Source organism: Mustela lutreola, chromosome 3 (genome assembly GCF_030435805.1).
Source record: "Mustela lutreola isolate mMusLut2 chromosome 3, mMusLut2.pri, whole genome shotgun sequence".
In the NCBI taxonomy this organism is placed as follows: domain Eukaryota; kingdom Metazoa; phylum Chordata; class Mammalia; order Carnivora; family Mustelidae; genus Mustela; species Mustela lutreola.
Window position 1 is genome coordinate 119,279,152 of NC_081292.1, and position 13,429 is coordinate 119,292,580.

Here is a 13,429-nt window from a genome sequence, read left to right on the forward strand (position 1 = left end):
CTTTGGCAAGCAAACTCAGTCGCCTTTAGGCGGACCCCTTCCTTCCTAGGCCTGAGACTTCCACTGCAGGCTCGCCTCCAGCCAAAAACCGTTCCACTGTGGCATTTCATTTGCCGACCTGGAGTTGTCTTCATTTCTCCCTGGAGACTGTAAATTGCTGTTTTCGTTTTCGCACTTCACAGAGTTAGGAGCTCGCAACAGGGGCTCGGTAAAAGTTGCAGCACCAAGGAAATCGTAGCGAGAAACGGTGGCCGCCTATAGCACCTACGTCTATCCATTTAAGAGGCGTTATCAGCGGACTTTATAGGCAAGGAAAGTTTTACGCTGGTCGAAGGGAGGTCCCGCAAGACCAGGGAACTCCTGGTCCCCTCCAAGGGTGCCACTGCTGCGGGCGCGCACAGCCGAGGGCCCACCGTCTGGCGCAAGCCGCGGCAGCAGCGGCTGCGGCGGCGGCTCCCAAAACCCGGCGGTGGATCCCGGCCGGCCCGGAAGTGCCCGGTGAGGGAGGGAGGAAGAACCTTGCGAGCCCACGCCGCCGCGGCGCGCACGCGCCCTCGCTGGCTGGGGCTGGGGCTGGAGTCGCAACTCGGAAGCCGGAGCCCGGACGGGCCCGGGGCGGGGAAGGGGGGGCTGCGCGGGGGCGGGAGCAGCGGAGGCAGCCGCCCCTGGCGGCGGGTTTGTTTATCCCCGGGAAGAAGTTTAGGAGCGGGAGACAGGGAAGGAAGGCGGGCCGGGGAGGAGGGATGCGGCTCGGTGGAGGCGGCCGCCACAGGGACTCGCCGCCATCACCTCCGCCGCCGCGGCCGCCGCAGCCGCCGCCTCAGCGGGAGAGAAGTCGCTGCCGGGACTGCCCGCCGCCGCCCCGCACGCCCGGGTAGGTGCCCCTCCCCCTCTGAAGTCCCCGCCGCACCTTGGTTGCTTGCTCTTCCAACTCCCAGCCCTTTCAGCTCGCTTGCGCTGGAGCGGGGCGGCCTCCTCCTCACCCACGGCACCCCCATTCCTCCTGGCTCCGGACCCCCTGTTCCTGCGACGTGCCTTCCCTTTCTCAGGGCTGCTTTTCGCCCCCGCCCCTCAGCCCCACCCGCTACCCCCGCCCAGGCCTTCCCTTCCCAGTCTTGGCTTGCCCCTGGCGACCCCCCCCACCCCTTATCGATTTCCCAGCCTCCGCCTACCAGGATCCCCGAGACTTTCCTCCACGAACCTCGCCCCTTTTCCTTCGCCAGTCTCGCTCCTTTATACCTACGTATCTCCACGCCCGCCCCTTTATACCTGGTCTGTTTTCTTCCCCTCTTGGAGTAGTGCCCAAAGATGGAAGCCCCTGTGCCCGTCTTCTCCCCCCCCCCCCCCCCCCCCGCTCCCCAGCGTCCCCATCACCTCTCATCCCAAACGTGTGAAGTTATCCCTGTGAGCCCATGTTAGCGTGAATTCTCTGCTCTCCAGCCAGACCACTCAGTGTTTACTGCGGTGTTCAGGCCCTCAGCCTACTTCCCTACCTCCAAGCACACCTTGCCCTCTCACATTCTGTCACGTTCACAAGGGAACATCAGACTAGCTCTGAGGTTCAGGGTTCCAATGTTCACTTTCCTCTTTTATTCCCTTGCGCTATCTTTTCCCCCGACTCCTCTTTCTTTGGAGTCCCTGTGTACTGAGTAAAGGGGAGAGGATGGTCGAGTTTTCTTCCTCAGAGCAGTAGATCCAGTAGAATTAAGATTTACCTTTTACTTATCTCAACTTTTGACCTCTTTTTCTGTGAATTGTGTCATTCAGCCATACTTTTGAGGCTGTTGCTGCTTTGTCTATACTTGAATGATCCTGGGCCTAGATTATTCCATTATCATACTTGTCTTAGCAGTTTTTCCTTATAGCTGAAGCCACTGTTTCTTAGGAAATTTAAGTAATAAAAGGTTTATACCTTGGAAAATTATATCTCTGCTGCCGTAATGGGAAAGCTGGAATATTTCAAATTATCATCCTGTTATTCTTAGGAGAAATGGTGCCTAGTGGTTAAGAGCTCAGATGTAGCTGAACTGCCAGGATCTAAACCCCTGCTTTGCCACCTACCAGCTCTGGCCTTGGGCAAGTTATTTAATCTCTATGCCTCAGTATTCTTACACATCTAAAAGGGGATAGTGGTATTCTTGATAAGATGGTGGTGATAATTGTATAACTTATTGCAGGTAAAATACAACAGTTCCAGGCACCTGGTAAGCATTCAGCAAATGTTCTTTATCGTCATCTCTTAGCTTGACTTCTCTTGTCTATTAGTGGGTGAATTTTGAGGAGGGAAGGTGGGAATGGAAGGCTGCTTTTTGCTCTTTTTCATTTAATACCTTTTTTGATGTAGTTATGATTCATATTTTGTTACTGTATAAACTAATTCCTTCTGGTGTGAAAAGTACAGAGTTTTAGCTCCTTGTTTGAGGGTAAGTTACTAGGCTACAAGCAAGTCAGTCCCAGCTTCAGGTGTCCTTAAAATGTTACATTTGTTTTGAGAATAGATGAAATACAAAGCAAATTTACAGTAGTGGAAAATGACGGTTTTACTGGTAAGTAAAACTGATTGTTCATACTTACTATTTCTTTATGTTGAATTGGTACTCAAGAACTTGGCTTCACTCAAAAGACTTGTGGCTTTTCTCTCTTAACATATTATGTATGTATGTATGTTTGTTTGTTTGTTTGTTTTTGAAAGATTTTATATATTTACCTGACAGAGATCACAAGTAGGCAGAGAGGCAGGCAGGAGGGTGTGGGGGGGGGGGGGAAGCAGGCTTCCTGCTGAGTAGAGAGCCCAATGTGGGGCTGGATCCCAGGACCCTGACATCGTGACCCCAGCCGAAGACAGGCTTTAACCCACTGAGCCACCCAGGTACCCCAACATATCATGTTTATTAATACAGCCATGCCTTGATGTTTCCCAGATTTTACTCACTCTTTAAAACCCTGACAGTTTTTGTCATATTTGCTTACATCCTGTGCATTATTTTCTTGATTTTTTTTTTTATAACAACTCAGTTAAAACCCAAATAGGTGCTGTTGGTATTGTTATAAATAGTGCCATATGCGCTATCTAAATAAAGATGTTGCCCATGTATAGCTTAAAATCATATTTTATGTCATCAGTGGAATGTACTCCAAACTTTGAGTGACAGTGACTTTGCCTATGCTAGTCTCACCTAAAATAACTTCTGCTCTTTTCCCCACATACCCAGGTTCTACCTATCTTTCACATAGTTTCTGCCAACACTGGTTTCTTTGTCTCTTGGTTTTCCTGCTGTCTGTATGCAGCATTTTTTGGCTTTGAGTAATATAAGCCCATTCAAGAAAAATGACTCCCTTAGAATAAGACTTCAGAAGTTTATAGGAACTTTGAAGGGGCAGAATGAAATGGACACTTAGCATCTTCTTTGTGCTAAGCACTCTTGCTTTGGTTTTGTACATATTCATCCTTTCTAAAAATATTTAATGAGCACTTACTTCATGCCAGGCATTGAGGATATGCAAGAGCAGTCCTTCTGAATCAAGAGTTCTAGTGAGTATCAAGCCCTAATGCTCTAGGGGATACAGGGTATGTAATGAATTGACTCCTCTCTTATGTATCTAAAATGGTACTAGCTATGTACCTTGAGAGAGAGAACGGAGGAAATAATCACTTAAGTCGGTTTCTGTAGGGCTTAATTTCTCACAGAACCCTGGCTGAGAAAAGCCCCATCAGAGAATAATAACAGACTCTGCTTTTTTGTAAGTTATTTTAATGTGGCACTGACAGAAAATAAGCAAGAAGGCAGATAAAATTACTTTATAAGAGACTGGTAATATTGAGGATGATGATAATCACTAACATTTACAAAACACTGTGCCAGGCACTGCTTAAAATAATTTAATATCTTCTTTAATCCTTATAACAATCCTTTGAAGACTTTATTGTATCTCAGTTTCACAGATAAGGAAACTAAGAAATTATTTAACAGCCACAAAATCACACAGCTTTGTAAGCAGTGGAACTAGATGATATTGTTGTAGTCTATTACCTTTTGTTGCCTCTCAGATCTTTTAGTTCCTTGTTGGTTACTTTAGACAAAGTTCTTCACCTTTTGGGGGAAGAAAGAAAAAATAATTTCGACAGTGACGTTTCTCTGTCTTTTTAGGTGGTTTAGGGAAGTAAAGGAGATGTAACTTTTGTAAAGCAAGGGGTGCATAGACTTATCCAAGTCTTATACATGACTAGATACTGAAGGCATTTGCATTTTTGTGGTCCTGCTCACCATTATGTTTCCTGACATAGGTTTATTCACTTACCAAAAATTTATTGAATGACGGATAATGTGCCAGGCACTGTTCTAGGCTCTGATGATGTATGTTAATGGAAGGAATGTACCTGTATTTATGGAGGCAAAAGCTATTGGGATAAAGAAGCTAAACAGCTAATTACAAAAATAATAATTACAATTATGATTACTGCCACAAAGGAAAATTATTTTAAGCATTGAAAGCCCACTAATGTTAACAGGGAATGCTTCTCTGAAGTTATGACTTTTAGGCTAAATCTGAAGGATTAACTGAAGTTACCCTAGTGGTGTTGGTAGTTTCAGCTTTCTAGAACTGAAAATCCTGTCCGTGCTGGACCTTAGCATATGAAGCTGGTTGACGCAAAATGACGCCAGAACAGATCACAATGGTCTATCATTGTTAAACATTTTGTATTTAAATTCTGGCAATGGGAAGCTACTGGATAATGTTAAAAACCTGAATAAGTTACTTAAATTTTTACTTTAAAAATATCACTTGACTGCTCTGCAGAGGACACACTGGAGAAAGGCAAGTGTAAAGGCAGGGATACCAGTTAGGCCAGTCCTTCTCAAACTTAATGTGGAGAAGGACCAGTTTTGGTTGGTTTGGTTTGGTTTGGTTTCTAATCTGTACTGGTACTTTAGTGACACAATAAAATGGACGTTGTGGCAGTTGTCAAATTGCTATAAAAATTTCTAAATAAGTCTTTCAGTTTCTGTATTTGCCTTGTCTCAGACCAGTAACAGTAGTTCATGGATGACTGTTGGTCTACAGAACACACCTTTGAGTAGAATTGAGTTCAGCTATTATAGTAGGTTAGGCAGGAGACGATGGAATCCTAGTCCAGGGTGGCAGCAATAGAAAGTAGCTGGATTGGGGGAAAGTTAAATTGATAGGATTTGGTGATGAGTTAGAGTAGTGGGTCTAGAGAGAGGAGAAGGCAGGTTTCCGGGGTTGGTGGTTCTTGTTGGTAACACAGGGAATAATACTAGGGAGAGGAGCAGTTTTTTGTTTGTTAGTTTTGGGAAGTGAAGAGAGTATTGATTATAATTCAGCTCGAAATCTTCATTATATGGCTTACAGTTGATATCTTACTGTGGGAGCTGGTGAGTGTGATTTCCCAGAGAGATGGTAAAGGAATATAATAATCCCCTGTGAATTTTCAGCATTTAAACATTGGGAAAAAGAAATGAAGCAAAGGAGACTGAGAAGGTGTAGCCAGAGTTGGGAAGAAATTTTCCTTGACATCGCTGAAGCCAAGGCAATAGACTGAAAAAGGAGTGGGTAATCAACTATTTCAACTATGTTGAATGAAGCTGAGAACTCAATTCAGTTGGCAACTAAAAAGTACTCTTTGGATTGAGCAACATGAAGGGAATTTAATTTTATTATTTGTTTATTTATGGGGGCAGGGGCAGAAAGAGAGAGAATTTTTTTTTTTTTAAAGATTTTATTTATTTGATAGAGACACAGCGACAGAGGGAACACAAGCAGGGGGAGTGGGAGAGGGAGAAGCAGGCTTCCCATCAAGCAGGAAGCCCAACGTGGGGCTCGATCTCAGGACCCTGGAATCATGACCTGAGCCGAAGGCAGCTGCTCAACCACAGCCACCCAGGCACCCCCAGAGAGAGAGAAAATCTTAAGCAGGCTCCATCTCACAACCCTGAGATCATGAGCTGAAATCAAGAGTTGGATACTTACTCTAATGAGCTACCCACAACATCAAAATTTTTTATTTCTTAATAAATAGTCTGTCCATAAACTAGTTGGTGATGAATTTTGTTTTAACCTGCCAAAGCAACAATCCTAAATTTAGGATAAAATTATATCTATAGTATGAGCCATCTTCATTCCTCAGTTTAGACCTCATGTTAGACCCATGTTTCTATTTATCACCATGTAGATGTTCTACAAGCATCTTAAATTCTTTCTACAACTCACGCATCAGAACATATTCAAACAGTGTTTTTTAAGGTGTTTAATACTAAACTTGTAGAAATGTGATTAGACTTAAGAGACTAGGGTCATTGGACAGTTAAATATTGTTACAGTGTAATTAGTATTGTCACTGCAGCTTATTCAGGTTGCCTTGGAAGCACAGATAAGGCATTAGGGAAGACTTGAGTAAGTGTCTGAAAGGTGGAGAGGTGGAGAGGGCAGTCCAGTGTAGTTAGTGGTAGAGGAGTTTAAAGAAATGATAAAGAAAGGCTACTAAAGAGGTGATACAAAATACAGGTATTTTGAAAGCATGCAATGGCAAGGAATTGGGACACTAGCATGTGCATGATAGTTTGGAGAGGTTAGTGTGCCATTCAAAAGGTTTTCTCTTCAACTTATGTACCTCTTTCTGTTTGCCGTTTTGATTAATATCACTACCCATGTAAAGGCACCAAGCTTGGAGATACCTACTGAATATTTTCAAAAGTTAAAGATAACTATGTTGTAGCATTTATCGTTCAAGGTGATAATTTATTTTTATTGGTTGGCTTTATATTTCATACATTAACACCCATACTTACAGAATCATTAAGTAATTTATAGCATAATTTAAAAATATTGGTTATGCCTTGGGTTTGTTTTTTTTTTTAAGATTTTATTTTATTTATTTGCTAGAGAGAGAAATAGCACAAGCAGGGGAGTAACAGGCAGAGGGAGAAAGAACCGAGCTTCCCACTGGGCAAGGAACCAAATGTGAGACTCATCCCAGGTCCCTGGGATCATGACCTGAACTGAAGGCAGATGTTTAACCGACTGAGCCACCCAGGCATCCCTGCTTTGGTGATTTTTTAACGGGAGAAATTTAATACATATAACTTTTTTCAAACTTGGAGAGTTGAAAATGAAGGCCTTGGTAAGGATTGCTAAGAGTTTACTGCGAAACCTCAGGCTATGGTTAATGATGGTGTTTTTGGACAATGAAGAATAAGAAGAGGCCCCTGATACCGTAAACACTATTTTAGATAGTTGTCTAAATGTTCCTAGATTTACCCTCTTGCACCGTAGTAGAACACAGTTCATCAGCTGGGATTACTCTCTGAAGAATACTATAGTTGGCAAAACCTTATTGGCACGATCAAAGGCTCATAGAAAATAGTGTGTTAAAAGGGAAAATTAAGTTAAATGTATTTTAAACTTTTAAAATAGTAAAGGTTATAAAATTGATCTGCCTTAAAATAAAGGAGGAATGGGTTTTATCAAAATTTGCTTCTGAGTTCAGTGAGTTACTGTGGAAATGTTGTTATTCTGATCTGCTAAGGTAGTCTCCCTTATATTTTGTACTAGAAAATTGTAACTCTTAATTGTTTTTTAATATCTTTTGCTTTTGCCTTCTCCCTGGTTTTTAGTTCCTTAGATCTTGCTGAATTCTTGTGTAACAACTGTATATTTTTCATATGTTACCACGGTTCTTAGAGGCATACTTTTTCAGGCCTCTTTTTTATATACATATGTAGAGCTCTGATGTTTTCAGACTTGCCTACATGTTCTAAAGGAGGACAGAATAATTACTAGCATTATATTTTGAATTGTGCTCTGTAACTACTATATATGAAACAAAACTTTACATAGATAAAAGATAGCAGATTAAAAAGAATTATCAGCAGATAGAAAATTGTGTTACCTCAAACCATGATTGGGATAGGTTGTTTATACACTAAGAACAAACGTATGATGGAAATAATACATTTATACAATATGAACATGCTTACAAAATACTCCTTTGAACTTGTTGTATTTGCTTTCATTCTTAATTGGATATGAGAATAAATAAAATTAGGAATGACAATTTAAAAAGAGGTACTTTACACTCCTATTGAGTAATGCAATATCTCAAGGGTTGTGGTATGATGCTTTTAAAATACTACTTGAGATATATTAGCAAAGAAGAAACCACTGTTTCCTGTCTGGATATGTTTTTTGAAGCAAATTTAACAATTTTTTAATTGTGTATAAATGGATTTGTACTTCTCCCACCACCCTGTTCCCCCAAGGTAAATTAAGTGACTTTAAGGTAAAGAGTGCAGTTGATACAAGGTGTTTTTTTTCAGTTGTAATTTGGATACGATTTTTGGTGTTTTAGTGGGAAATTCCCCTAAAGGTAAATAGTTTTTATCCTATAAAATCGAAAACAAACACACAAAAAATCATTGAATATAAATTCATTCTGAAATCATCAAGGCAGATGTCAACACAAGATGCTATCAAATACTTAAATTAATTGAATTTGTTTTAGTTAAAATTTTTGGTGGCAATTCTTAGGACCAGTTTAAACCTTTTTTTAGTTATTCAGCATGGAGGTTGAGCTTCAAGTTTAATATGTCCAGTTTTGTTAGAGCTCAAGTGGGCACACAGCTAAGCAGATTGGTCATTTCTGATTGCATTCAAAGTGTATTTTTTATTATGATGATCATCATTTATTTATTTGTTTATTTATAGAGAACACGAGCTGGGGAGAGAAAAAGAGAGTCTTAAGCAGGCTCCATGCCCAGTGTGGAGCATGTCACAGGGCTCGCTCAATCTCATGACCCTGAGATCTTGACCTGAGCCAGAATCCAGTCAGACACTTAACCTACTGAGTCACCCAGATGCCCCTAAACTGTATTTTTAAAACTTGAAATTTTTTTTTTATGTGAGCATTTATCCGTGGCATTTGAGAACTGGCTTGAAGCAAGTAGTATTTGGGAGTATCCTAATTCATGCTTTATTCTTGATGATTTTAATTTTTCTCAGATGTCTTATTTTTACTGTTGTTTTGTCTGTCTGCTTCCTCCCATAGCATATCCCTTATCAAAGAAAATTTCCTCACCAAGTTATATAATGAAACCAGTATTTCTTCCTCACAAAGGATATAACCTGGTCTTTCTACATATATAACATTTGCACATGGTCTGAGAAACTGACAGTACTGTAAAGGTATTTTCATAGAATTTTCTTATAGATCATCATGGTTTAAAGGGAAGAACTTCCCTGTAAAACACTTGCACTGTATTTTTTATATTTTACTATCTTAGGTATAGATAATAGCATAATTTTTTGAAATGTACTTGCCTTCAATTACTGGATGCATAATTATACATGTACCCCAAAGAGAGAAAATAGTATCATTTACAAATATAAAATGCCATTAATTTTAACCCATTTTTTTTTAACCCACTGAGCCACCCAGGTGCCCCTAAAATGCCATCAGTTTTAGAAATGTTAAAATATGAGAGAAAATGGGCATCTTAGAATTCATGAAATGTGGCATCAATGTACCTTATCTTATGGTTATCACCCAAATTCCTCAAAATAACTAACGTCCCAACATGAAGTGAAATTATATCCTGCTTTATCTTAGAGCTTTCTGAATTCTAAAATTCTGCTTTACTTCAGAGCTCTTTAAGCAGCATAGCACAGAAATTAAGAGCATGTAACCAGACTGCTATTTATTTAATAGCTTTGTGAATTTAAGCAGTTAGCATCTTTGTCTCAACATTCTCATCTGTGAAATGGAAATGGTAATAGTATTTACCTTGAGTGTTTGTTTTATAAGAACCAAATGAGTTATATTTACATTTAGAGTTGTGCTTTATACATAATTAAATGTTTTGTGTAAATATTATTTCTGATTTAGGATATATAAGTATATATAGGATATATAAGTAAATGATGTGTTTAAAAGGGAGGGACAAGGGGCCTTATCAAATGGGTCATTGGTATTTTGGGCACCCAGTGAAGATTAAATTATTTTGTTGATTTGTCTTCTTTTTTTTTTTTTTCCTATGTCTTTTAACTAAATGTGAGATTGCAGTCTTGACAGCTTTGATAACAAAGTTGCATTTTTATTTTCATGAAAATAATACTATGTAAAGATTCAGCTGAAATTTGCTTTTTTTCATCTGTATTAAAATACAGTTAGAGTTTGACATACTATGACGGATGTCTTGAAAATAGCTTGTGATACACTTATGATTCCTGTTAACCTTATAAGGAATTCATTCAGATATTTTTAAAGAGTTTCAAATTAAAGAACAATGTTTTAATTTTAGTTTAAAACATCATACTTTGACATTGTGAAATACATGGGGGAAAATAATGAGGCAGTTTTTGTGTATTTTGATCGTATATTTTATATGTTCATAATTTTGTTGGTTCATTGGATATTTAAAAATATTGTCATATGCTTTAATAGTAAAAGTAGATTAAGACCTTCCTTTGTACTTCCGGATTTTTTCCTCATTCTCACTTTTGCTTTATTTTCCTTTTTTCTGTTCTATTTTGAGCTCACATCATTCATTTATTCCGTAAGTGGTTATTGACCCAACTACTAAAGATCAGGTTCTGTGTTTACACCATTGTATTGGAAATAGCCCTTAACCTGAAAGCCTCATTATTTGGGATATAATACTGTCTACTCATTGAGTGCTTAAGCACAGTGCTGCAAATTGTATATGCACTCTTTGTTTTAATCCTTATAACTAACCTGCTAGGGCAGGTTATTACTTGTCAAGTGTTTCTTCTAAGTGATTGGCAGAAAAGTGAACTCTGCTGATGGAAGGAAGGTGAAGGTCTGAATGGTCAAGGTTATGGTGGAGGCAGAGCTTTAGTGGTAAAATTTTTTTTCAAAAATTTTTAGTGTTTTCTTCTGGAAAGGATTTGGCTCTTGCATTCTATAACCTTAATACAACCTTCTTTGTTTTCATATAAAAATGGTTTTAAATTAGCATGAGAGAAGATTCAAAAAGTGTTCTCTCCCAATTTTAGACTGGAAGGAGCATGGCACTGGGAACATGATTTTATTACAGACATCTAGGCATCAAGCTGCTTATTTATTTATTAAATTTTTTTAGGTAAACTTTTTATTGACATTTAATATTTAAAGACGTACATACTACATCATATAGCAAATACACCCTTGTGTCTGGCTTCTGACACAAAACATTTCTATTTTTTCTAATTTAGTTATTTATTTATTTACTTATTTATTTTTGAGAGAGAGAAAGTGTGGGTGTATGTGCAGGGGATGGTGGGAGAGGAAGGGAGAATCTTAAGCAGGCCTCACGCCCAGTGTGAAGCCAGATGCAGGACTCAGTCCCACTGCCCTGAGATCATGACCTGAACTGAAATCAAGAGTCAGATGCTTAACCAACTGAGCCACCCAGGTGCCCCCCAAAACATTTATTTTTATATGATCCATTCATGTAGTGTGTAGCAGCAGCTTATTCATTCTCACTGTGTAAAATTGTTTCAGTTTAGCTATATACCGTAAATTACCCACTCTACTGTTAATGAACATTTAGGTTGTTTCCAGTTTTGAGCTACAGCGAATAGTGCTCCTATATAATATTCTTGTGTATGTAGTATACATTTTTGTAGTATATGTTCCTTGTAGTGCAACTGTTGGGTCATGGTGTGTGCTTGTATTCAGTTTTAGTATGTATTACTCAGTGTTTTCCAAAGTGGTTGTATCAGTTTATACTTTCATCAGTAGTGAATGAGAATTCCAATTGTCCCAGACTCTGCAACATTTGCTTGATATTGTCTCGTTTATTTAGCCATTCTGGTGGGTGTAAAGTGGTACTGCATTGTGGATAGGCTAGGTTTTCAAAATAAACGTGATTTCCTTCCCCACTAATACCCACATACCCTCCCACATGTGCTCCAAGGAAAAGCTTTCATTACACAATGGCTCAAAGCTTTCATTACACAATGCTGGCATGCACTTGCTGTTAACTTGATTTCTACCCAGACTGCAGGTTGTGTAGGTTCATTTCTTTTGTGAGGTTCTGCTACCTCTTAAATAAGGGAAACGCTGTGTACGCAGCAGGATTTACTCAGTTTTCAGATCTTGAATGTTGAGAAAATTTTACCATATGCCCACAACATGCTGTGTGCTGTTTTATATTTAATTTCTTGTTATATATGGAGTTTTTTCTTGTGTCAACAGAAGGTAGTGTTGCTAATATATTTTTTGTCATCATATTGTATAGTGAAAACCAGGGAATGCAAAAAATGTTCCTACCTGTGAATCCTTTTCAGTGTTAGGATTGTGGTTATTCCTTATTCTTCAATGAATGTAGACCTTAGAATTGATGTAGGGAAGTGCCATTCCTGTCTTTTATTCTTAATTAGTTGTTGACTTCTGCTAAAATCTTTAAAAAAATATATATATATAGATTTAAAAAAAAAAAACACACATATAAATTCACAACTACAGATAAGATAGTTTAAGCTTTTTAACATTCTCATAAGCTTTTTCATAGCTAATATTTTTAAAAGATTTTATTTATTTATTTTACAGAGAGAGATCACAAGTAGACAGAGAGGCAGGCAGAGAGAGAGAGGGAAGCAGGCTCTCCGCTGAGCAGAGAGCCCGATGTGGGACTCAATCCCAGGACCCTGAGATCATGACCTGAGCCGAAGGCAGTGGCTTAACCCACTGAGCCACCCAGGCACCCCATAGCTAATATTTTTATGTCTGACTTCATTTCTTACTTCTGCAAAATACCGTTCCTGGGTAGAGCAGCTGTTGATAAATACTTGTATTTATATGTCTACATCATTATATCCTGCATGTACATCACCATTAAAATGACTTTATTTTCCTTAAAAATATTTTCTTGAAGAAGAACATTTCACATAGCTGCTTAGTTTACAGGAATAAAAGAAGGAAAAGAAAGAAAAATAAATCAAAAGGGAAAGAGAAAGAAATAAAGCAAAATGATCCATGAAGAACAATGTGTTAGGAGATCCTAAATTTTAAGCCAGTCTTTTCTGAAGTGATGTAGCACTTGGTCGAACTGGACTTAATAAAAGGAGGTTATTGCCATCACCTACCAGCCCTACCTCTCTCATAAGGAAATGCTTTGCAGAATAAACTGAATCGTTTTAATACCTCATGGGAACACTTTAAAGGACATGAATGCCATCTCAGCTCTTCTCATGAGCTAATAATTCCAAGATTCTTTTGACTAGCAATAATCAGTAACAATTTAAGAATATGTAGAGTACAAGTATTTATCATAAGCTGCTCTACCCAGGAACGGTATTTTGCAGAAGAAAGAAATGAAGTCAGACATAAAAATATTAGCTATGAAAAGACATATGAGAATGTTAAAAAGGTTAAACTATCTTATCTGCAGTTATGAATTCATATGTGTGT

The 13,429-nt window shown here is 39.0% G+C and overlaps 1 protein-coding gene across 7 annotated transcripts in view; it reads left to right on the forward strand.

Annotated features, from left to right (window-relative positions):
- The first annotated feature begins 555 nt into the window (after positions 1 to 555).
- The window catches only part of SPOPL (speckle type BTB/POZ protein like), a 64,878-nt gene continuing 52,004 nt past the window's right edge, over positions 556 to 13,429 (forward strand). For 4 of the 7 annotated variants that reach the window (XM_059166746.1, XM_059166747.1, XM_059166745.1 and 1 more), the window contains exon 1: positions 557 to 874. The gene's annotated coding sequence lies outside the window, so the exon portion shown is untranslated. Of the gene's footprint in view, positions 875 to 13,429 lie in introns of all 7 variants that reach the window. The other 3 variants (XM_059166752.1, XM_059166753.1, XM_059166750.1) reach the window with 3 other exon arrangements.